The sequence below is a fragment of the Perissodus microlepis genome, chromosome 1, assembly GCF_051167445.1.
Source record: "Perissodus microlepis isolate ML-2025 ecotype Zambia chromosome 1, ASM5116744v1, whole genome shotgun sequence".
In the NCBI taxonomy this organism is placed as follows: domain Eukaryota; kingdom Metazoa; phylum Chordata; class Actinopteri; order Cichliformes; family Cichlidae; genus Perissodus; species Perissodus microlepis.
This window is the reverse complement of record NC_140461.1, coordinates 856,684-881,683: the sequence shown is the minus strand read 5'-3', so window position 1 is coordinate 881,683 and position 25,000 is coordinate 856,684. Positions and strand designations below refer to the sequence as shown.

At 48.4% G+C, this 25,000-nt stretch overlaps 1 protein-coding gene across 6 annotated transcripts in view; it reads left to right on the top strand.

Annotated features, from left to right (window-relative positions):
* znf536 (zinc finger protein 536) overlaps positions 1-25,000 on the top strand; it is a 199,424-nt gene that overhangs the window by 50,078 nt on the left and 124,346 nt on the right. For all 6 annotated transcript variants that reach the window (XM_084925582.1, XM_084925547.1, XM_084925557.1 and 3 more), the window contains one exon: positions 16,422-16,521. The gene's annotated coding sequence lies outside the window, so the exon portion shown is untranslated. The remainder of the gene's footprint in view (positions 1-16,421; positions 16,522-25,000) is intronic.

Below are 25,000 nucleotides of genomic sequence, written 5' to 3'. Positions count from 1 at the left end.
TGATGTCGTCCATCCACCTCTGAACGCTGACAGTTTATAGTTCTGGCATCTCTTCCTCCTTTAGCCACACCCACTTGTCCATGTGTCACACTGATGCCGCCTCCTCCTCCCTCCTGTTACAGTCGGAGCTCAGACTCAAATTATTTGAGTCCTTTCAAATATTTCCGACGCTCTCGTCTCCGAGCACGTGCAGCAGAAGTTGCCCCTCCACTGGCTTCCTGTTTGTCTCAGGACCCCCTCGTCGCCGAGGTGATGTCACAGAATCAGAAACTTCCTTTAAAGCTCTCAATTTACCGGTCGATCTACACCCCTACGCTCGCCTATGGTCACGCGCTGTGCGTAGTGACCGAAAAAACGAGATCGCGGATACAAGCAGCTGAAATGAGCTTCCTCCGAAGGGTGGCTGGCCTCTCCTTTAGAGATAGGGTGAGGAGTTCAGGAGGGGGAGGGGCTCAGAGTAGAGCCGCTGCTGCTCCACATCGAAAGGAGCCAGCTGAGGAGGTTCGGGCATCTGACAAGGATGCCTCCTGGGAGAGGTGCTCCGGGCATGTCCCACCGGGAGGAGGTCCCGGGGCAGACCCAGGACACGCTGGAGAGATTATATCTCTCGGCTGGCCTGGGAACATCTTGGTGCTCCCCAGGACAAGCTGGAGGAGGTGGCTGGGGAGAGGGAGGGGTGGGCTTCTCTGCTTAGGCTGCTGCCCCCGCGACCCGGCCCCGGATAAAGCGGATGAAGATGGATGGATGGTTAGCAGGATAAAATTTTTTTTAACTTTTTAATTAAAATTGTATTTGTTTTGTTGTCTTTTGTTGATTTTTTGGTTTGACTTTCAAATGTAATAATAATATAATAATAATTTAATAATTTAGTTTTTGGGCCTCTGTCAGAGCGGTTTGTAAATGATGAATTCTTTTGAGTTGTTATGACTTTTGCTAACGAACCGCTGCGCTCGGCCTTTTTGTGAGAATAAGCAGGCTCTCGCTCATTTTCCACATTTTTAACAGAGCACAAACAAACTTGTAGAATTACATCCTCGAATGATCCACGGCAGCTTCCCGAGGTTCTCCTGGATCCACGTCGTTCCCAGTGATCCTGCCGTCATCTTTTAAAAATACGTGCAGATGTTACTCAGCGTTCCACAGGAACGGGAATTCTTTTGTACTTAAAGGGAACGTCACGCTTACTTTAGACTCTGCTGCTGTGTCTGTACAGTGAACTACTATATGTGTACTGTAGTAAATGCTGGCTGCTCTTTGGAGGTTTCAGGCTTCAGGCTGAGGTGAACTTTTAAACCCTCACATTAGCACCCTGACACTTAATTGTTACCAGCACAGAGACCTGCACTGTAAACCACACACACACACACACACACACACACGCTGCTTTCAGAGCACTCAGTCAAGTCCCTCTCTTTAAGCTCGTGCAGCATTCCTCTCATTCATGGAAGCAGGGCCCTCCTAGTGAAGCGCTTAATTGGCTGCAGATTGCTCTTTAACCTCAGGGTTACACCACACACACACACACACACACAAATACAAACACACACACACACGAGCAGGCTGTTTAGAGTCTTAAGGGAGACGAGAGTGGTTTTTACAACTCTGGAGGGAGGTCAAAGGTCAACAGATTTGTAACAGACAACCTCTAAAGATCTGTCAGTCAAGGCTAAGATGGTGACTACCACACACACACACGTCTCTGAGTGTGCGTGTGTGTGCGGTTCTTTTGTTGTGGTTTCTGCAGAGAAGCTGCAGTCGGGACTTTTGAGTCGCTTTCTGGACTTTGTGAGTCCAAACGAGCCTCGGCGTGCCGGTGCGATCCACGTCAGCGCCAAGCAGCCCGCATCTCTGCGCCTGTTTCTCGGCGGATGTCTCCGACATGTGTCTTTATTTACGGGGCAGTTTAGATATTTTTACAGGCTTTGTCTGTTGCTCTGCTGTGTGGGTTTGTTAGTGCCTCTCTGCTCTCCTATTGTTTATGATACACACTAAATATGCTTTTCTGCATGACTCACTCCCTCCTCTCAAGAATTAGGATCTCTGTGTTTCTCTCTCCCAAATTAGCTTTTGCACTTTTATCCCCCTGCACGAAACACTCGTCCTGATAACACGACAGCCTTTTCTCTGATGCGCTCGTATCCCTGTATGCTTCGCGGCGTTGCCGACCTAGAGGCTGATTGGCCGGGAAGAGAACCAGGTAGAGGCTGTGTGATTGTGCAGCCCTCTCGCTGTACAGGCTTATGAATGATTGAGCTACTGTAGCAGCGAGGGCAGATCATATTACAGACGCCATTTTGTTTGTTTCCCCCGCAGTATTTTGTGTCTCCTCCAGTTGTTTAACATATTTAATCCAAACAGGATGACGCTGCTCTGTGTGTGTGTGTGTGTGTGTGTGCAGGCGGGGTGGCATGCTCAGAGTTAATGCTGCAAATTGTTGTTAGATGCAGGTCTCCCTCTGCCATGCGTTTTGGACAGGAAGGCAACGTGATTGGCTTTGTTCAATCTTCCTGGCAGCCGACACCAGCTGACATCTGTTCCCTCCTAACCACTCAGACTTATCTCCATCAGGGAACACACACACAGATTCACACACATGCTTGTGTTTGTGAGGAAAAGAGCGTGTCCGCACTAGACGCACACACTGTCACACACGTGGGCTCGTTTTGCGGTGATGAAGAGTTCAGCCTGTGCCAGTTGCCACTTTTGTTACACGTGCACTGAAGTTATTAAGGAAGAACGGGCTTGATTTGCTCGTGCGCTCACGTGAGTCTCTCCGCGTCGCCCGTCCCCGCACGGCGGCCTGGGCGCGTATCTCCTGTCGACGTGTGGAATCTGAAAGCACATAAAGAACTTTGCCTCTCTTGAGCAAATAGCAGAAAGGAAAGCCGGCCTTTTTTTCCCCCTGAAATGAGAGGATGAGGAAGGGCGGGCGGAGGAAAAAGGACAGAAGTGCGAGAGGCTGTTTGAAATTAGCCCTCCACTCCGCGGTCTTGGGAAACGAACGTGACGCGTCCAGATTCGGTGTTTTTGTTGCAATTACCAGGAAACGGCAGATGAATTCTTCCCGAGCCATGTGTGCCGAGTTGTGTGTGTGCGTGAACGTGGCGTGTACAGATACGGATGTGTGAGCGTGGTCGTGTGAGCAGGTGGCAGGCATATTTGAAGATGACAGTAGGGGTCTGACCCATGCCAGGCTCAATAAAGCAGCCTTGTGACGGAGCTTATGTGACACGCTGTCCCTGGGGCTCGGCGGTCTTTCTCTGCCTCGCGCACACACGTGCGCACGCCCACGTTTCCCCTCCGTGTCAGATAGTGAGGGCTGATTGCTGCGGGTACGTGTGAGGTCTGTGTGTGGTCTGATGACGGCACGCTGTACGTAGCATTAGCTCCAGCGCTCACCTCTGCTTTTTACACACGGCTCGCATTTCCAGCAGTAACGGCCGACCGCGTGTTTGGAAATGCGGGGAGCTGCTTACGCTCGTGCAGTCGCTTAGCGTCCTGCTGTGCGTCACGCCAAACTAGAAACCCGCAGCAGAGTACACAGAGCGCGCTCGGTCATGTGACAGTTTCGGCCGTTGGTCTTGAAGCGCTCGGCCAGACTCCCGTTTGGAGCTCGTGGTCACGTCCAGAGTGCTTTATTTATTTCCTTTAGTTCAGTTTACCTTTGTTTCCCCAGGAAGTCTCACTCAGATCAAAATCTGGTTTACAAGACACACAAACACACGCGTTACACACATCAGCGTGCAGCAAAGACAGACTGCAGCGTATGCAGTATGGCAACAGCGACGCCGAGATCCGCTCGCGTTTCTGTTCGGCTTCCATCGGAGGACAATCTCACTCCAAAGCAACTGTTAGAAAATTAGATTATTGATCTAATGATGCAGTTTTCCCTCCTATTGCTGGGCCCGCCCACCTGCTTCGTGAACCCGGTGAGTTGTCGGTCGTAGTCAGCGATGGGCGCAGCACCAAAAACAGCTGCTTTTGTCTCCTGACTCTGGAAAGAACGTCTTCTTCTTTCGGATGCTCCCTTCACGTGTCGCCGCAGGGAATCATCTCCCTCCGTCTCACGCCAACCCAACATCCACCTCTGTCACGCCAACGCTAGCCGTCCGTCCATCACCCAAGAGACATCAACAGGGCTTCCTCCTGGTAGGATGTACCTGAACCATCCCACCCGCCTCCTTTTGATGTGGAGCAGCAGCGCCTCGACTCCGAGCCCCCGCCCCGTCTCGAGGGAAACTCATTTATGCCGCTTGTATCTGCGCCCTCGTTCTTTCGGCCAGTACCCAGAGCTGAGGGTGGAGGTGTGGATCGACTGGTAAATCAAAGACTTTGCTTTTTACCCAAAACCTGAAACACAACCAAAAAGGTTCATCGCTGTTCTGGATCAGATTGTTGATCACAGGCAAAATGACCATTGACCTTTCACTCTCACACGGACCTGCAGAGCGGAGAATAAATCGTACATCCCAGTCCCAACATCCCAACAGCCCAAACATGTTCAACATGAACTGTGCGGAGACAGCCATGAGGCTACACGAGGAAGGAGGTTAAAGTGTCTTAATCACACGTCAGCTTGACAGTAGTGCTTTGAGGCAGACACGACAGGCTCTGTGACGGAGAAGAGAACAGGTTGGATGTTAGCTGTCAGACAGACGCAGCTCAGATCTCTGCTGAAGCGCCTCTGTGAACAGCTCTGTGCACGACTTTACGGTGATTCATTTAGCGTTTACGAAGAGTCCTGAAATCAGTCGGTTCTTGTTGGGATCACTGTGTCTTTAAAGCAGAACTTTAGGTTTGATGTTGGTGAACCGGGGTGTTCCAGATGTTCCTCCTGGAGAGGATGCTGAGGTGTTCTCAGATGAGTTGAAGGATGTCTCCTCCGAGCTGCTCACGCCCTGACTCCAACCGTCTGAGCTGGCTCGGAGATATCGCTGCTTCTGTCCACAGTTTAGTTCTTCCAGTCACAGGTGTGACAGGTGAGGGTTCAGGTGATGGAGGCTGACCTGTAAACGCACAGGTTCGCCTCCATGCGAGACTCAAATAAGAATGTCAGAGAATGATTATTACGATTATTATATCGCGTTACAAAAGGTAAGAGAAACAGAGCCTCAGACTGTAACCGCGATCAGAGATCAGACGTGTGCTTCACAGGGTTTCACTTTATTTTCTCCCGAATGAATAAAATGATTAAAACAAGTTGTTTTGAATATTAAACTCGGTTTTCCAAGTTTCCAAAGTTCATTTAAAAAGGTTTAATTCCAACGAGCTGCTAAATTTAGTGAGAGCTTTTCTACGGTCAGGTTGGCCCAGTGTACGATTTTCCCCTGTATTCGATGGAGAGATGTAATATTTTCATCATCATTATGAGAGCTTTGCGTGTGTTCGATTGCTGCCGCCGATAAGCTGTCGTTTCAGATCACGTAAACCCTGACTGTAAGTGAACCAGGTCTCGCACACAGAGATAAGTGTAATCTTGTAGAAGACAACAGAAGGAGATAAAAACGATTTAAAGGCGAGGGAAAATGAAAGTAAACAGAGGAACTTTTTTTTGCTTATCTGTCCTTTCAGTTGTGGTTTCCACTTATTTGCTGACTCTATAAACCAGAAGAAGAACGAGTGACCTGCTGTATTTGCACACAGTTTTTTGAAAAGTGCAGCTCACTTTGCTGGAAAACAAGACCTGCAAGATAAAATCATCAGAGAGACTGTGTGTGGTATGCATGCATGCACGCATTGCTGATGCAATCTTCCACTTTTCTAATAGTCAGAGCCTAAAACAGCATTCGAGTCGTTTCGTACCTGCGGCTCCGGTGGAGTAGAGAACAAGGGCTCGTGTTTTCCTCTGCGTCACGCTCCGGTGCTGTGCCGCCATTTGCCGCAAACATCTGGCTCGGAGAGGAAGTTTCCTAATCGCTTCTTAGCTGTTTGTTTAATTTCAGTTGCAAGTCACAGAGTCTCAGAGATGGTACCCGGTTATAAGACACCATTTCCAGGTAACTTGATTGGAACACAGGTGAGACAGAGAGAGCGTGACGGGGAGGAGGGGATGAGCCAATGAGCCAATGGGAGAACAGCTTCCGGCTTCTTTCCTCCAACAAGCAGCTTCTGTTTGGTCGCTCTTACACGTGTCCTGCGTGTTGTCAACATATAGAAAGAAATATCATATCACATATGACCTCTGACCTCTCCTCCAATGTCAGCAGATGAAGTGTTACAGCCGTCAGCTCATAGGGAACGATAAGGTTACGGTAACGACATGAATGCATGTGCACTGAATGAATGCTACTTTTATTTGGAACAAAATCAACTTTTCACACATGTTTTACTAAACATGATATAAATGTCCACAAAAACATCACTGTGTTTTAAAAAGGATGAAAACCCAAATGAAAACAGTGAAACTGAGGCTCCGCTTTTATTGTTAAAACAGTCGTGAATGTGAAACTCGTTAAAGGCTAGTGTGACGCGCCGGCTCGTTTAAAGGTGACGACGCCTGCGACCTTATTAGGTGCCGAGGTTCTTCGGTTTAACGATCGTAATAACGACTTCATCCGCGGGTCGTTCGCCAGGGAGGGGGCGGTCAGCCTGCTAGAGGAACACGGCGAGGATCTACTGTAGATTTGTGGCTGAAGAGCAGTGGCGTCGCTGCTTCTTCACGGACTTTCATTGACGCTCTCCTGAAGGTGGCTGCATGTTTTTAGGCTGCAGGAGGAAGAGCTCGCAGACTCGCCGAGTGAAGCGCGCTTCCTGTTTTTTCCACTAATCTGCCTTTTGTGCAGAACTCGCTCTCTCTAAAGTTGAGTTCAAATGTCTGCAGAGAGTTTTTAACCCTCCTCCCTCATTTTCTCAGTAATTGGCAGATGATCTTCAGAGCTTGCTCGTATCCAGAGTGTTTCACTGGTTTTATGTACAGTAAATATGAGCGTGTTTTTCTTTTAGATGACTTGAAGGCTGTGTGTTCTTTGGTGCAGATGACTCTTTAGTGGCTGAGTGTGACACTAAGTAAATGCTTAAATGTGGGACTCCATCAGCGTTACGTTTGAAATGTCGGCGTGAGCTTGGCTCAGGTGAAATCCGAGCCCCACCTCCTTTACATCTGGAAAAAGCTCTGGGTGTAAATCCCCCCCAGCTCTCTGTGAAAAAGTGTGAACTAACAAGCGTTCAGCAGCTTGTAACACGAGGGGACATCGAGCCCCGTCATTGAAGAGAAGCAGTGGAGTCTGGCCAGACACCACTGCTAAACAGAGGAAGTGAGAGGGGGGAGTGTGTGAGCGTGCTGTATAGTGAGTTGCCATTTATAATTGGCCTGCAATGGTAGATGGCGGCTGGCAAGGACAGTTTTTTTTTAAACACAATCTGTGTGTGCTGTCGGGGCGATGCATCGCTAATGACAGAAAGCTCGAGTGGTGTGGAAGCACAACAGTGCCTGGTGGCTACGAGGCCAGCCCTCGCAAATATGCTCAGAGCTCAGATACAGGATGGATGATGTACGAGATCATACACAATCACTGCGGAGACCGCTCATATCCGAGTGCCGGTTTTTACTCCAGTCGTATGTATCAGACCGATCTGCTTTTCTACTCAAAGGGCTTCGCGCCTCGTTCACACGTTCACGCTCCGATGAACACGTCCAGAGTTCGGTGTCTGGCACGCAGGCTGGAGCAGCCGGGGATCGAAACACCAAGCTTCTGCTTAGTAGCCCTACCTGCTGAGCCCCAGGTGTGTTACCTGTCACCATGGTTCTCAACCATGACTTACCAGGTTTAAGCACTAACGCCTCCTGAAGACGGTAGGTTGGATTAAAAGACAGTAACCCTGACACATGATGACCTCGGATCGACAGTGCGTTAATCACAGGTGCGTCTGAGACTCTATCCCTCAGGAGAGGAGGTCGGTCATCCAGAAAGGCTCGGAGTCGAGGCGCTGCACCTCCTCATCGAAAGCAGGCAGTCGGGGTGGTTTGGGCATCTGACTAGGATGCATGTCCCACTGGGGGGAGACCCCGAGTCAGAACCAGGACACATGAGACATCTCTGGGTGAGCCGGGAAGGTCTCAGGGTTCCCCCGGATGAGCTGGAGGAGGTGGCTGGGGCTTCTCTGATAATGTGGAAGAGCAGCATCTTCTCAGTTTGCTGCAAAAATACATAAATAAAAAGAGGCAGCAGGAATTTCAGTCGTCGGCTCCATCACCGGAGGTCTGCGCTGCACAGTCTTCCTGCTCCAATAATCAGCCACAAAGTCAGGGAAGAGCAGGGCCCCGATAACCGGGCTGTGGATCAGACCCCCCCCATCCATCCCGCCTCACCCCACATCCACCCTGCCTCCCAAAGCCTCCTCCATAAACAATGAAAAGTTAATGAAGAGGTAACTTAATGATGTAATGAATATGGCGGCGCTCAAGGTCAAAACTGGCTACAGTCTGGGCACAAGACGGGGGCCAGGTGATAACACACGGCTTAATGTCACACACACACACACACACACACACACACACACACACACACACACACACACACACACACACACACACACACACAGGCTCAGTGTGCACATAGATTTAATGTTATTTGTCAGCTGGCATTGGGAGAACAGGCTCTGTGTTTGAATTGTCTGCAGAAACCTGCCTACATGCATGTGTAAGTGTGTGTGTGTGTGTGTGTGTGTGTGTGTGTGTGTGTGTGTGTGTGTGGAGGGATAAGAGTGTTTGAAGTACTGTGGGTGGTAAGAGTGTGTACTTGTGTACCAGCCACTCTGTGTGTGTTAGACAGTGCAGGTTCTGAGCTGGTGATTAAAAATTGAAAGGGTTTGAATGACATGGTGGAGAGTTTGGCGGATCCAGGTAGGATCGATGGAGCTCCGGCAAGCGGCCACCGCCCCGGCTCGAGGGGCTCGAGGGGCTCGAGGGGCTCGAGAGCTCTCGGGAACGTGTTTGTGTGCAAGTTGTGCCTTTAAACAGTCGGTGAAGCAGCGCAACTTTAAAAAACAGATCATTTTTCTGCAGCGCAGCACTTTTCCTTCTGTGCTGTTTGTTTTAGAGCGCAGCGGTAGAAAACCTGGATTTATGTGAGCTTTTGTGGTTGTTTTTATCCACACGCAGCCAGACGTGTGCTTGATTTGGTCAAAAAAGGTGCGCGTTTGAAATGAAACAAAGACGACGAGTGTAAGTGAACAGGAGAAGGAAAGGTGGTAAGGAAAAGGAGGCAGAGGACAGCAGCCAGGTGCTCGCTGCCTTCGATCTGTTTGGCCTCCGCTGGGCTAAAGAAGTGTCTACATCTCACTTTATCCCCTTATAGGCTCTCCTCTCTGTGTGGGGGAGGGGAGGAGGAGGTGGGGGAGGAAGATCATGAAACAGAAGCACTTTAGCTGCACATATTTTCCACGTGACAGCAGGATACAGGTTCTCAGATCATTCTTCATCTCCATCTTTCTTCTTGTTTATGCTAAATAAAGTCAAAGTCATGACACAGTCATGAGTAACCTCTGCAGTCTGTGACCGAGAAACCACCGCTCCGAGCCCGAAGCCGGACACGTTGGCCTGATGAAATAAGGTTAAGGTGTGACGAGTGAAGTGGGTCTCTCAGCCTTCAGTCCTCGAGTGTGTGCGTGGAGCCGGCCGCGGTGCAAAGTCTTCGCACACAGCGGTGCCCACAGCATCAGTTGCTCCGACTCTCTCTTGAAATCCACTTGCCCGAGTGTTCGGCGGCGGCTCAGCAGGCAGCAGCCGAGCAGCTTTCCCCGCTCGCCACCTTTGTCGTGAATCGTTCTCTCTCGCAGGTTTTTCCTGTCAATCTCCTCGCTGTGCTAAAAGCAGAAGACACTAAACTTAGCATCCCCAAGGCAATCTGTGATCCATCTGATCTGCTGGCCAGCAGGCATGCTAATGCACTGGCACTGCAAGGCCTGCACAATATTGTATTATAGGCATGGATGCTCTATTATTAGATGATATGAATAGAATATCTGCTGTGAGTGTTTTATGAAGGTCAAAGAATTGAATCAGAAATATTTTAACGCTCAGACTGTTGTGTGTTTAATGTATGTTATCACATGGGTTTCATTCTCACTTTAAAACCCATTATGGAACCTGAACGGGCCTTAATGCACTTTTAAGGTTTGTTTTTTTAAGAGCAACACTTTAAATAAAACGTGCACGAGAAGGTAAGCACGGACTCGAGCCGCGCGGCCAAAACCCACGTTTCCAAAGAGCGGAGGGCTGAATTTAGACGTAAGAGGCGTGTTTTTAAAGCTGTGGAGGAGCGAACGGCTCCACCCTGGGCGTCTGGAGGGGGACGAAGGCGTTCGGGCTACTCGTTCCTGCAGCGAGGCGTCCCTGGGACAAAAGACACCCTGTGGAAGAGAGCCACCAGTTAACCAATGCGGTGACGTCACGGTGACGACGGCCATTTTTTCTGTACGGCCTACGATACTGACGCACGCGGGTCTCGGCATCTCCCGGTCTGATCTGTAAGAAATGTGTAGATGTGCTAACTCTGGGTCATTTTGGCCAAACGTAAACACTCGATCTCCCCATCAAATTCCATTAAACCCCACAAGAACACAAACAGGCTCTCCAGGAAGAAGCCCCCGAGCAGTGGCATTAAACAAGTGCTCTCGTCGGGACATAAATACTCTGATCTTACTCCCATAAATCATGCTGAGATTGTACATTTGGCCCGAGCACGGCTTCAGGTTCGCACACTCCTTCTGTAAACAGGTTCTCCCTCAGCTTCTCACATCTTCGGTCCCTGGGCCCGATCCTTTTTAAAAAGAGTCTCGCTGTAATCAAAAACAATAACTGCTCAGACCGTAAACTCTTCCAAGCCCCCCTCCGCCAGCCCCTACCCTCTCCTTGAAGTATGAAATAATATTCTGTGTGTGGGCCCCGGCCGAACGCTGAGAACGCAAACATTTCACAATAAAGTTGTTTAAATAAAGGCCTTGGCATAGATGACTGGGAGATAGAGGACATGCTGCGTTAATTACAAGCCCCCGTTAAAATAAACCGCCGGTATAAAATATGAGCCCCCCCCCCCCCCCCCCCATTCCCGGGGATTTGAACCTATAAAATATCAGCGAGGTGTGCACCTCACATGTGCTGTTTGGAGACCAAACACGACGGCGGCTCGAGGAGGGAGCGAGCTCGTCAGACAAAGACGAGAAAGAAAAAGCACAACGCAGCTCCACGATCAACAAAGAGAGCGTGTTTATTCTGCATTTACAGACTTACGAACCCCCCAGCTCGCTCCCCGCCGCCGCCGCCTGGCAGTTAAGCGGCGCGTTTATTATTCTTCCAGGCCTGGAAAGCAATACGCTCTCAATGCACGGGCGTGCTCGGCCTTCCCGTCCGGAGCGCCGCGGCTCCGTGTGGAAGTTTCAGTGCTCGCAGAGAGCCAGCGAGATTATTTTTCCTCAAGTGTGGACTTAAGTTTCTGCTCCGTGCTGCTGGGTGGCCCACTCCGCTTTAGCCGTGTTAACATAAGAATAGAGCGGTGGCCAGGAGAGGAGGGGGGGCGGCCGGGGAGCTGGTTTAAATTATTCTGCGCCTCCGCCGCTGCATAGCAGGAGCTGTTGTTATCCACTTAGAACATCAGACGATTTGTTCCTTCTCCCTCTCCCCTCGCTCCCTCTCTCAGCCCTGTGGGCGTCTTTATTCGGGCCCTTTGTAGCGTCGTCGTGTTATAAGGCCCGACCCGGCCGGGGCGCACCCCGCTCCCCTCCGTCTCTGGCCTGAGTGAAGACGGCCTTAAAAACCAGAAATATGAAATGCTAGCTGCGCCCGGTGACGAGGCCGTGACGCTCGCAGGCCCAGATGAGGAATGCAGTTATGAGATGTTTGTATACATCCAGCCTGCGCCTCGCAGAGCAGCGATGGCGGTTGAGCACAGCTTAAAGACATCTGGATGCGATGAAATGCCATTTGTCTAAACAATCAAGAGTCTTTGCAAAGCCACCCAATGTGCGCGCTGCTTTTAGTGCATACTTGTGCAATGTGCTTCAACAGAAAGGGATATTGACAAATATTTCATTGCGACAGCTTCATGAGATGAGAATTTTTTTTAAAAATTTTTCCTCCGCTGCTGTAAACATTAAAAAAATGTGAAGTTCATTTGGAGTGGAGTGGAGTCGGGGGGTGTGGGGGGTGGAAATGATGAGAAAACCACGGTGGCATTTATAAATAAGGCAAATCAGCGAGATTGTAATGTAAATACGTCCATTCTGAGCTCATTCTTCTTTAGAAAGGGAGGGAAACTGTGAACAATAACCGCTCGCACTTCCTGTTTGACCATCCGCCGTGGCGAGGAACTGGAGGAGTTTGGGCGGACCGACCGAAGACGTGAAACGGGCGAGCAGACAGAGAATGAAGCATCGCGTGTCAAAGAAATGCCACACCTTTAGATTTATTCTCTAATTAACTCCATTTAAACAAATGGTGCGGGCACTGGTGGCAGCCGTGCTCTGCTATGCCAGCGGTGTAGTAAGTGGGGCATGCAGACATGACTGGGATAATAAGCGTCATGGAATCTAATCAGATTTCTAAGAGGAATTGATTGTTGTGAGGCAGCCGGTGCAGGAGTCGGCTTGACAATAAGCTGAAATTTAAGTGTTAATTTTTATGCTAATCCTCTGGCATCTCTGTGTGATGCAATTTGGTCCAGCGGGCTCTCGACTTTGCGCCGCAGATATGAAATTGTCCCGCGCACAGAGAAAATGTCAGCTTGCCAGCCTCTGAAAGCTTGTAATTTATTAGGTATGTTTCTATTAGTATGTGTCACAGTTGTTAGAGAGCCACATGCGCAGCCAGCCACCTCCTTCTCTCCCTCCATCCTCCCTGCTCCACCTTCTTTCTCCTCCACATGCTGCCGTCCGCTCTTTAGCATGGCACGCACACACACGCACACACACGCACACACACGCACACACACGCACACACACGCACACACACACACAACGTGCATGTTCTTAAGATGGTCTCGGCTCAGTGGCTGCTGCACTGGGGCCTTAATGTATTATCATATATCGGGTGGTCCTTGCCCCTGGACAAAAGGCTATTTAATGCAATTTAATGACATTCCAAAGAATTTGTGTGTGTGTGTGTGCTTGGAGAGTGGGAGGGGCTGCTGGTGCAAAAGGAGAAGAAAGGGAGGCAGGAGCAGGGAAAGAAAGGTGGAGGCCGCAGATGAAAATAGCACGTGTGTTTTTCATGGCTCGCCCAGGCAGACGTCTCCGTGTGGAAGGCGTGACTCTCCCTCACCTCCTCGCTCTGCTCGAGTTTCCACCTGCAGCAGGAAATCAAGTTTGAGCAGCTCCGAGAGGCTGAACATGTGTCGGCTTTCTCCGCGGGCCTTGGCAGGTTACACGCTGGCTCGTCACTGGATACCGCTGAGCCTCTGCTGATAATTCATGCAGGCAGAGGCCTCGGTGGTCTGATCCCCGTCACAGGGCAGAACGGGCTCCTTGGTCATTTCTTTCACTCAGCTGTTCAGAGCTTTTAGCGAGCTCCCATCTACAGCCAGCGCAGCCAAACGTGCTAGTAACCAGTGAAACTTCTCGCCACGAATAGAAGCGTGGCCGACCTGTTTGATGGCGTTTATTGCTGCAGACAGGAAGCCAGCGTGAGCGTCCTGCGAGGACAGGATTGATCTGAGACATCGTGGGCCACATATGGCCCACTTTGGTCTTAGGTGGGCCGGACCGGTGAAAGCCCCTCCTGCCAGTGTAACGAGGTTTAAAGTAAAGTAAGGAAACCATCTTTGATTTAAACTGTAAGAAATAAAAGTGCAAAATTACAGAAAACATTGTGCCGGCTCAGACTGTGCTGCAATTATAAAACACAACGTTTCCCTCAATTCATGGAAAATGTCTCTTTTCTGTGGGAATGCTGTAAAAAAAGATGTCTCTTATTTAATTGTTTATCTAAATAACTGAATCCACCGTGAACCGATGCCCTCTGTCACGTCTCCCAAAGCCATCCAGCCTTTAGAGGTTTGGGTTTAAAACTGGTGGGTATTAAATGTGACACCAGCGCAGTGGGAGGGAAGTATCACTGCGTATAATATCATCATATATATATTCTATCATGTAGCTGCTCCGAGGCAGAGTTTAGAAAGACGAGCCTCGCAGTGGTGTGTTCGGCAGCAGCCATACTGGGTATTTACACTGTGTATAATTCTGCATACAGCATCTGTAATATTACAGTAACGAAGCTGTGCATGATGCAACAAACCCAAACAGCAGGTCTGAGCCCGGGAACATCTCCTCACAGTACGAAGCATAAAAACGCAGCTTTCAGTAAACGTGTGTGCACATATCTGTAAGTCCACTCCTGGAAAATATGATTAATGTTTTTATGGCTCTCAGTGGAGGAAAGTCAATAGAGGGTCTGCTTCCCACAGCCATAAAGCTCCAGTGTCAGATTTACACTGTTTTATCTACTGTTGCCTGCTTTAGTCTATTTAGTCTATAACCGTGTGTGTGTTGGGGGGGGGGATTGGTCAGATTGATGTTTGCAGCTGCAAATGCACAAAGTGAGTGATGAAGACGATGGCGATGAAGAACGGTGTGCTTGTTGGTGAACAGAAACATTTTCCTGTGAACAGCTTTAAGAATAAACGATAAATAAACGAGACTCTCTGCGGCTGAAGCGGTGCCGTCTTTGCGTCTCGCTGAAACGTTCGGTTTCTTTAATTTTACCTCCCTATCAAAAACACATTTGTAGATTTGACCCATCTTCCCTCTCAGGTCTGAGCTCTGTGATGTCATCATGATATGATTTTTGAATCACATCAATAGTTTTTGTTGTGTGTCGGTCAGACTTTTATTGAGCTGAGGCTACTCGGTAGTCTGGAAGGAATCCCTGATATCTGCAGAGCCTCTTCAAACGGAGTCGGTCTCTGCCCTCACCCACCTGTTAGGGACACAAAACACACAGCAGAAGAAGAAGTTGTTTTCCTTGGTTTCTGTTCAGTCGTCTTCCTCTTGATGTTTAAACGCTGATAAAATCGCAGCTCGTCTGCAGAGTGCTCGAAAGCCAGTAAAACTGTACTCGGCGGGCCCAGAAACACACTGAAAGGTTTGGATACAATTCACATATAGGTCAATTAAATGCAACAACATCTGCTCTCTCCCTACCATTTGCATATAGCATTCATATGTTAATGATGTCCCTTGTTTTTTTTTCTTTCTGTGTGTGTGTGTGTTTGTTTCTCTCTCCTTTCCCCCTCTACTTCCTCCCCTCCTCCCGTCTCTTTGTATCGCCAAACAAAAAGAGATGCTGGAAATTTGGATTCATACTTCCCTTTTTGGAGAAAAAAGAAAAAACACAGATACGCCCGTCCTATTTTCACTTCCTCTCGCCTCGCGATTAAAGGGGAGGTTAGACGGGTGCCACGGTTGTTCCGTTGCCATGCCCCTGATTTTGACAAGAAGCGCCTTTAACAGCAGAGAAGGCGAGGCCCTATCTCTTCCCCGAGCAGCTTAATGCCTTATAAATCAATGATGACACAGATGGACTAGCGATAATCTATTTAGAATGCCTCACAGCAAATATTGTTGTGCAGATGATTAGACAGCCAGTTATTTTAACTCAGACCCCTAAACCCCGTCTTCGTAACGCTCCTCGGATTTATAGGAGGCGTTCCAGAGCCGGCGTTTGCTCTTATTTGAAGTAAATTTGGGGGAAAAACAGATGTAGAGAAATGAAAAGTGAGAGGGGTGTGTGTGTGTGTGTGTGTGTGTGTGTTTGGGTGGCATGGGCAGCTTGAGAAACAAAAGACACTGGTGCTGGTGTCTCTGCCAAGGCCATAATGATAAGGCATGTTTCTTCAAAGATGGGGGAGGCAGAGCACGATTGTATCTCCAGGGCATGTGTGTGTGTGTGTGTGTGTGTGTGTGTGTGTGTGTTAGGCAGCCTAGTGACACAAGGGGGGTTAATGGCAATCCAGGGTCTCTGCCCCTTTTCATGGTCGATGGGTCTCAATTTAGCGTGTGAGGGTGAGGAGGAGGAGGAGGAGGAGGAGAAGAGGAGGAGCTGCAGGAAAAAAGGAGTGCAGAAATGAAGTGGAGGTTGTCAGACGTGGCAGCTGCTCCGAGGCCCTGATAAATATAAGCCCTTATTGATCGGTTGAAAATGAAAGATCCCCGAGTGGCGTGCAGTATTTAGCTTCTTGTCTGCCTCGCGTCAGCGGTGGCCTTGCCTTGGAGGGATAGATTTTCAGCTGCGCCTCCGGGCACCGCAGCGCCCCAGCTTTGATTTCATCTTTAACCTTTTTCTGCTGCGTTCCCTTGACCTCTGAAGCAGCGCTTACTGAATTTGTTAGATTTCCATCTTGACATCGCCCCCTCCTCCCCATCGCTGTCAGCGCTCCTTCTCATCCCTCAGGTCTATATTTCATTATCACCTCCTCTGTTTCTCCCTGCAGGTGGCCATCGCAGTGAGCAGTAGTCAGTGAGGAGTGGCAGCCAGAGGCCTCTTCATCCTAACAGACAGGTTGCACACCAGTATGCAGGTGGTGTATTAAGGTGAGTTCACACACAGTCACGCTCTGCCGGCACGGAAGTACGCGCGCATGGTTCAATAACACGACTGCTGCACGAGTGAATCCCTCCACCTGCACACCCAGAGTCTACCTGCTGGAGTCAGGGTCAGCAGCAAGACAGGAGACAGACAACAGACAGACAGACAACAGACAGACAGACAAAAGACACACAACAGACAGACAGACAACAGACAGACAGCAGACAGACAGACAGACAGACAACAGACACACAGACAACAGACACACAACAGACAGACAACAGACACACAGACAACAGACACACAACAGACACACAACAGACAGACAGACAACAGACACACAGACAACAGACACACAACAGACACACAACAGACAGACAGACAACAGACAGACAGACAAAAGAAAGACAACAGACAGACAATAGACACACAACAGAGACAGACAGACAACAGAGACAAACAGACAACAGACAGACAACAGACAGACAACAGAGACAGACAGACAACAGAGACAGACAGGCAACAGACAGACAACAGACAGACATACAACAGAGACAGACAGACAGACAACAGAGACAGACAGTCAACAGACAGACAGACAACAGACAGACCACAGACAGACAGACAACAGAGACAGACAGACAACAGACAGACAGACAACAGAGACAGACAGTCAACAGACAGACATACAACAGACAGACAACAGAGACAGACAGACAACAGAGACAAACAGACAACAGAGACAGACAGACAACAGACAGACAGACAACAGACAGACAACAGACATACAACAGAGACAGACAACAGACATACAACAGAGACAGACAACAGACATACAACAGAGACAGACAACAGACAGACAGACAGACCACAGACAGACAGACAACAGAGACAGACAGACAACAGACAGACAGACAACAGAGACAGACAGACAACAGACAGACAGACAACAGACAGATGACAGACAACAGACAGACAACAGACAGATGACAGACAACAGACAGACAGACAGACAGACAGACAAGAGACAGACAGACAGACAGAGAGACAGACAACAGACAGACAGACAAGAGACAGACAGACAACAGACAGACAGACAACAGACAGACAGAGAGACAGACAAAGACAGACAGACAGACAGACAAGAGACAGACAGACAAGAGACAGACAGACAGAGAGACAGACAACAGACAGACAACAGAGACAGACAGACCACAGACAGACAGACAACAGAGACAGACAGACAACAGACAGACAGACAGATGACAGACAACAGACAGACAACAGACAGACAACAGACAGATGACAGACAACAGACAGACAGACAGACAGACAGACAGACAAGAGACAAACAGACAGACAGACAGACAGACAGAGAGACAGACAACAGACAGACAACAGACAGAGAGACAGACAACAGACAGACAGACAAGAGACAGACAGACAGACAGATAGACAGACAAGAGACAGACAGACAACAGACAGAGAGACAGACAACAGACAGACAGACAGACAGAGAGACAGACAGACAGCGAGACAGACAGACAGAGAGACAGACAACAGACAGACAGACAGAGAGACAGACAACAGAGAGACAGACAGAGAGACAGACAGACAGACAGAGAGACAGACAACAGACAGACAGACAGACAGACAGAAAGACAGACAACAGACAGACAGACAGAGAGACAGACAACAGACAGACAGACAGACAGACACAGACAGACGGATGGATGAACCAGCCCTCAGTCAGGGGGAGCTGCTCTCACTGACTGCTGCACTGTAGTCTGAGACAGTGGAAGCCAACACCCCACAGGGTTTTTAACAATAATTTTTCTAATCACGTTTGATAAGAATGATAATTAATAATGCAGGGAAACCTTTAAAACGTCTAAAATCTTTACTTTTGACACACGTCAGTAGATATGACCCGTGCTGCTGTATCAGCGAGCACTTGTATGCAATTATGAAAATAAAAGTGAATTCTTAAAGACGAGCGAGAGGCTCTCAGGAGAGGCAGCTGACTAACATGACGACCACCTCGCTCGCTGGTTAGCTTCCAAAGTAAAGATGAAGAAAAAGCTCAAACACCTGATATACCTGTGCAGACACCTGAGCTGCTCTGCCAAGTGTAGCATGTGTGTGCCAGCAGCAAAATGTCCTGAGCGTGGAGCTTTTCCACTTCCTGTACGGTATTTACTTCTCCCACTGTCAGGATAAAAGAACAAGACACACACACACATTCCAACTGTTCGTCATTCACTCACCATAGTCTTATCCCCAAAGGCCCCGAGTCTTAAACCAAAACACACACACACACACACAGTCACACAGCTACAGTACACTGCTGCTATGTGCGCAGACAGAACTTGTAACAATCTGGATTGTGATAATCTATGATAATCATCCACCACATGCCACCTAAAAACGCACATGGGTGGCATTCAACACCCACACTGGCACATTGCTTCAGTGCATCTCGTCTCCCTCTGCCGCTCTCCCCAATGTCACTACCTCCAGCGTCAATGTCACCACTCGGCTCCTTATTTCTCACACGGCAAAGGCGGAAAAGCAGCGAATCTCCAACAATTTATGTTTGGCATTAGTGTAATTGAATCCCACTCGTATATCAGAGGAAGAAAGTTGTGAGGTGCGGGTGATATAAATGCAGGTAGGGATCCATGAAAACACAGAGCTGTCCCTCCCCCCTCCCCTCGACTCCCGAACAATGTCTCCCATCTCTTTTTTTATTCTCTCCCTCTGTCCCCTCCTTTAGCTAGATGGATGATAAATTCCCAGCTACAGAGCCAGCAACAGCTGTTGGCAGACAGGCCTGATATGAGAATAGCAGCATAGGATGAGCAGGCATTAAAAATTAATATGCTATTTAGCCTAGGTGTATTTTAGGTATTTGACATTTTCATGTCCGGGACAGAGTAAATTTATTCATAGTACAGAATAAAAAAATAAAAAAAAATTAAAGAAAAAGAGGAATGGGTGCAGGCAGTGGGCTGAGGGAGGGGGTGCAGGAACACTAAGTGAAGGCCATTTTGGTTTTATGGTCACCCTGTTTCACTTTGCCTCCCAACACGGTGATCTGTGTGTGTGAGATGAGGCTACACACACACTCACACACACATGGAAACAAGAGCAAAACCACTTTTATCTGCTCAGACAGGCTGAGACTGACCCTGCACCCTCCTCTCACAGCCACACTCACAGTTTCTGAAGAATAGTTTGGTATTTTTACTTTTAGTCATGTGATTGTTATTTATTGGTTTTAGTCCTGCACAAATGTCATGGACAGCATGAACCCAGCATGTGTTCTGATCAGCCCAGAGCACCTGGAGAAAAACACCCATTTCAGAAAGATAATAGCATTAGCTAGAATTTTACATTAGCTAATGATAACTTTTTTTGTGACGTGAACAGTTGCTGAAGTCCATGAAGATCGTGACTACAAATCAGCTGCAGGGAAACACCCCGCTAAAAGAGCAAAAGAGAAATAGTGGTTACCAGATGTACCTCCGTACCGAGGTGTTGATGATATCCTGAACTTTACTGTCCGTAAGAACTGCTGTTAACCCCCATTAGCTACTGATGGCCTATGTTAGCTACTGTTGGCCTCTGTTAGGGGCTGTTAGCATCTGTTGGCTACTGTTAGCCTCTGTTAGCTATGGTTAGCCTCTGTTTGGGGCTGTTAGCCTCTGTTGGCTACTGTTAGCCTCTGTTAGGGGCTGTTAGCCTCTGTTATGTGCTGTTAGCTACTGTTAGCCTCTGTTAGGGGCTGTTAGCCTCTGTTAGGTGCTGTTACCCTGTTAGCTATGGTTAGCCTCTGTTAGGGGCTGTTAGCCTCTGTTATGTGCTGTTATCTACTGTTGGCCTCTGTTAGGTGCTGTTAGCTGGCATAAGTGAAACTGTCTTTGAAGTGTTGGACTCTTAGTGAATAAGTTTTGATATGATGTGAGAAGGTAATCAAACAGTTTTTCAGTTGGAAAGTTTGGACTCCTGAGCCTAACATTAGCTGACATAACGTTAGGCTCTGTTGTGTAGCCGGCTCGTTGTCAGCTGTCCGGAGGCTTGGATGTCTGATTTGCTGACAATAATTAATTGCAACAATATAAGTGATATTGGTGTGCTAGAGCCCTGACTTCAGCTAAGGAGATGAGGCTTGAGGTGAGAACACAAGGATGAAGCTTTGTCATCTGTTTTGTAGTTTGCGTTGTTGATTTTGATTATTCCAAACAGGTGATCTGTGAAGGCCTTCATGCTTTACTTCTTTCCGTCTGGGACCCATGTAAGCCACAGATACTGAAACCAGATTTGAAACTACAGGTAAAAGATGAGATGTGCAGAACAAAGAAGCAGAGTGAACCAAAATGAACACTGTAGAAGAAGCAGAGGGGTAGCATTATGCAGCATTAGGAAGTTAAACGCCAGCTGTCAGAAATGTAAACTCTGCGCTCTGCTCCATCATAAATATCAGAAACGGTTTTGACGATGAGCTGGTACGGAGCACATGTTCTGTGTGTGCCGAGTGTCGACAGGCGGACGGACCCCTGGAGGACCACACAGCCCCAGGCCGGGTCATGCTAGGACAGTGTTTAAGGCTCCCTTTCTCCCTGCCGCTCCACCTTTGGTGATTAATGGCTAATGCTGCTCTGGTACATCTCTATATCCCTGCTCATCCTTCCCTGCTAATCGTTGTGAAATCTTAGACATGGCCTGGATTTGGGTTCCTACAGAAAACGTGGGATTGGATTCATGTGAATTTGGTGCTTCTTTATTCCACTGTTTTCATTTTTAAACCTTTGCTCTGATCAGAAGGCAGATGAGCACGTCTGTCTCAGCTCAGTGTGCTTATTTTAACCCCACACTCGGTCGTTTTCTACTGCTGACTGTGTGAATGAGAAAAGGTCCAAACAGGGACAAAGCTCGCTCTCAGCCCTCCGACCTCCTAACACAGACTGTCAGCAGCCAGTGTTTCAGAGGCGATGTGAAAGATACTCAGCCAACCCATCACCCGCTTAAGCAGCTCAGAGACCCAATAGTCACCAACAAGATCGATTAGTTGAATCATTTCAGCGAGCTGATGAATCTGAAGCCCCGTGCCCGACATTTACTACACAACACACCGTCCATTACACTCCAGCAGGCGTGTACCGTCAGCTGCCTGCTCAGATTTGAGTTTGTGCTTCTTTTATTTCTCATATGTCTTCATATAGCTGCTTTCTCTCTGAGACAGGGCTGTTAATTAGTTTGGTGGATGATCTTAATTGAAAGGAAACCTACTTAAAGAGGTTGTTCCACATTATTAAGCAAGTCACATTTCTCATGGAGGGTGAGGAAGAGGAGGAAGGAAGAGTGGAATAATGTAACGTTTTGCAGAAACTACTCGGAGAAATCTGAAGATAAATAATCTCATTATCATCGTCATCCTCCTCTGGATGCTCGCAGAGGCACGTTTCAGCCACGCTTCTCTAAAGCCCACAAAAGGACGCCGAGTCGTTTTCAGCACGCTTTATGGTTTTATGGTGATTGTTAGATGGAATCTGAGGAGGTCAAAATGCTGTAACTCCACCCTATAGACAGACCTGGCGGGACAACACAGTTAGCATCTCTGTGCTTCCCTCACAGGAGCCGACAGGATCTCCAAAGGTTTCTGAATCAGTGCAGAAAATCATCTTTGTACAGAAGTAAAGTTTAAGATAATTACAAGCTGTGCTCAGTGGAATAATGCTAATGCAGCTTTTATGATTTTTGAAGCGTAAACGCAATCCCAAGAAATAAAAGGCTAGCATCCAGATAAAAACAATCTACACTGTGGTCACATGACAAACAGGAGAGGTCATGTATAAAATGTTGAACAGTCCTGCTTTACAGCCATCGGCTCTGAATCCGTTTTCATCTCCTCGCTCTCCGGTCAGAGGGATGATCATGGAGCAGTTCATGAACTGGAGGAGGTGACATAAGGCAGGTGTGAGTGCGTGCTCCGGCCCGTACAGATCCACGTTAACGCTGTTCCCGAGCCGGATCGACCTCCCCGATCTTCCTCCGGCGTTACAAACGCTCTGACAGCTGACAGAGACTCACAGGTGTGTTTTAAAAATATGAATCGCAGGTATAATTAAACAGAAGACGCGACTAAAAGCTGCTTTGATCCCGTCACTTCTTCCCTCTCTGCGTTTCCACAGTTGGCACAAAGTTCCCGCTGCCGTAGAGCGAGCACGGCGCCGTACATACACCGACTGTTATTACCTTGGGGAACGTTTAGCAGCTCCGTGTTTAACACCATAACCTCCGCTACATCAGCAGTGGCAGCAGAGTAGAAAAACCCGGGAGGTGGAAACCAGAGACGGCTCGTGTTAGGCGAGCGTTCGACTGATCACCACAATAAAGACGACAGGAGGGGGGGAGAGGGAGCGTGTAACAAGTCTGCTTTATTTCCACCTATTGGATGATCAGGGACTCTTAAGGGGAGGGATAATTTCTTGCGATATCCCGACTACAAAGTAAACAGAAATCAAAGCCCTTCACGCTCCCAGACAGAAGCACTATATGAAAGAAGCCGTCTTAACAGCCTCCTTCATTTCCTCCTGTACTTCCCATTGATTTCACCTAACTAGTGTTAAGTGAAACTATCGGAGACACAATGGATCCACTTGACTTTGAGTCTCCGAGCCGCTCGCGCCGGTGATTGGGCCTCTGCTGTGCACTGTAAAAATTTCCACTGTAAATTTACAAAGGACTGCTTTGTTTTTACTGTATTACTGTAAATACATCTGCACTTTATTACTGTGATCTGGAACATTTTAAAGAAAGTATAAATATAATAATGTATAAAACTCCACAGCTCGTAAATCAGATAATTTACACCAAATACATAATCACACAAACCTAAAAATGTCCTAAAAAAATCTACAAAATAATATTACGGATACAGAACGGCACGTTTTAAAAGATCCTCGGCACGCCAGGAGGGCGATTCTACTGAGGTGGGGGGACGCTGCCCCTCCCACTGACCTCACGTCGTGTCTAAAACTGGAAGAAATCAAACACTCACTCACATGTCAAAGCACGTGGTGTCCTTTCCTTGATGCATTTCAGAATCTATAAGAATTTCTCAGGTGCATTCACTTTTGTCAGGTGTGGAAATACAGTGTACAGGTCTAGGGCAGTGACCTGGGTGGGAATGAGTGGGATTATTTTGCAGGGACTGTGTTATCTGGGGAAATATTTTAATTATCATTATATATTTTTTAAGTGTACGAGCGAATTATCCCAGAAGTACAGATCACCTGTAATCTTCTGTTTTTGTTTATGTGTATAAAGGAAAAACTCTTATTAAAAAGACATTGTTTATAAACACCATCCGTGGCACACAGCTGTGGCTTCCAGCTGTTTGAAGGCCGATCGTCGACAGGTCACTGAAACTGGCACAGGTAGTTTCCCTGCTGAAAGGTGGAGGCTGATGTTTTGTGTTTAAACGCGTTCGCAGCAGCCTGCACAGTCGTCACGCCAGCGAGGAGCTGAAGCAGCACGTCCATAAAACAAGACTGAATCAAAGACAACAAGTAGTGATGTTTATGAACTGTCCCTGAGTAAGAGCGGCTTATCGAACGTGTTGGAAACCTGTAGAGTTTTACTTTATTCAGCTGGTAAAACGCGGCGTGACGGCCCGTCACAGTGGCCATTGTGCTTCTTGCTCGCTCACTGTCACTCAAACCCCCCCACCCCCCACCCGAGCGTGCAGCCCCCACCTCCTCCTGTCTGTCACAGAGCAGTTTGAGGGCAGCGGCCTGACGGGGAACTCGCTTTCACCTGCGGTTCTCCTCGTCTCTGCGGGCCGCCCGGCTTCTTCCCCGTGCGCAGACGGAGGGAAACGGCCCCCCTCCAAATTTCCACAAAAGCCCGACGTGCTATCAAAGTAACTTCCAGCATATTAGCGGCTCGGAGCCCCGTGCCCCCCTCCTCCCGTTTCCTCTGTCCTTCCTCCCTCTCCTCTTTTGTGGCGTTGCTCGCTCGCCTCGGCAAGTTTCCTGAATTAAACCGCCGGCTTCCTGTTCTTTTATATGCACGGCCACATCTGGGGAGCCCGCTCGCAGGGCCCTGCCGCTTAATAACAATCACCTTCCCTTTCACTCGGCCCTGATTGTTTCTAATTCGCCCTGACAGATAGTAGCTGACAAGCCGCCCGCGCCTCCCTCCCTCCGTGACCCGAGCTCACTCAGCGCACTTATAAGGCCTGTCATTTTTAATATTTGATTTTCACTTCGTAAAAAGTTGTGTGCTTTAGAGCTGCCACAGACACCCCCGGCCCCGAAATCACATGATGAAATCACTATTTAACTGAAACCCCCGGCCCCTTCCTTCCTCGTCCTCCTCGCCTGCTTCTCTTCGTCCCTTTGTTAGCCTCTCTTCTTCCTCCTCTCTCTTTAATTGCCTTTCTTTTGCTCTCTTTCTGCCTTCGTCGTTTCCACCTTC